A 974-nucleotide genomic window follows, 5' to 3' on the forward strand; every position below is an offset into this window, starting at 1 on the left:
CGAATAACCATCCAGATACTAATGACCGCTCTCCCTCGTCTGCCCGCGTATCTCCGCGTCCGCATCTGCGTATCTGCCGCCTCCCCGCCGCCGTCTCCTTCGCGGACAAATGCTCGCCTCGCCCGGGGACCCAAGGCCGCGGGCGCGTTTGATCTTCGACTTAATCACTATTATTATGTCAAGGCAAAATATGGGTTACGCGGGACAAGAGAGCGCCAAACTGGGCCAGCAATTAGGGCGAGGATTCCATTACGTCCTTGCGGATTATCGCCCGTTTCGTGGTCGTGGAAGCCGTCGTGTTTTCGTTGTTTGTAAAATTATTGGCAGTTGGCGGTGGTAATGCGTTCCACACCGAGGGTCTTTATGGTCTATAATCACCTGTCAACACGCTGGGATTACCACCCTTAAGAGCTGAGTTCGAGGAGGGCCAATTCGTCCAGCTATCGACTGCTGGAAAAATGGCCGACGATCCGGGATTTACGGCCGAGGAGATCGCCCTCCGCTGTGGGAAGTGGAGAGGGCTGTGGCAGGAACCGTGCTGTAGGAGAGTGCTGTGGGAAATGGAGAGTGCTATGGGTAGAACTGTGCTGTGGGTGTGGGGGGCGCGGCTTTTTGTTGTGGGGTGCTGTTGGCGCCGTGTTGTGGGGAATCATTGCAATTTGCCTTCCACGTTGGTGTGCCAAGCATTGAACGGTGTGGACTGGTACTGCGCTGTGAATAATTATTGTCCGGTGCTGTAGAGGAAGCGAGAACGAGAGACGAGGCCTGTGCACGAGTTAAAACGGGATTCTGTCGATATTCCAGGATCCAGTGTGTAAGAGATATATAAATTCTTGAACTGTAATGAAAGAAGAAAAGGAAGAAGTAAATGATGAAAAAAGAGGAATAAGAAAATGAAAGATAAAAAGATAGGAAAATTGAAAAGTAGTACTTGGGGTATTGTTGCATTTTTCGATATACGAAGGCAATCTTAC

The 974-nt window shown here is 50.6% G+C and overlaps 1 protein-coding gene across 1 annotated transcript in view; it reads right to left on the bottom strand.

Annotated features, from left to right (window-relative positions):
* LOC119592453 (neuronal PAS domain-containing protein 4-like) overlaps positions 1-974 on the bottom strand; it is a gene marked incomplete at its 3' end in the record, with an annotated part of 98,034 nt that overhangs the window by 37,913 nt on the left and 59,147 nt on the right.

This window comes from Penaeus monodon, chromosome 30 (genome assembly GCF_015228065.2).
Source record: "Penaeus monodon isolate SGIC_2016 chromosome 30, NSTDA_Pmon_1, whole genome shotgun sequence".
In the NCBI taxonomy this organism is placed as follows: Eukaryota; Metazoa; Arthropoda; class Malacostraca; order Decapoda; family Penaeidae; genus Penaeus; species Penaeus monodon.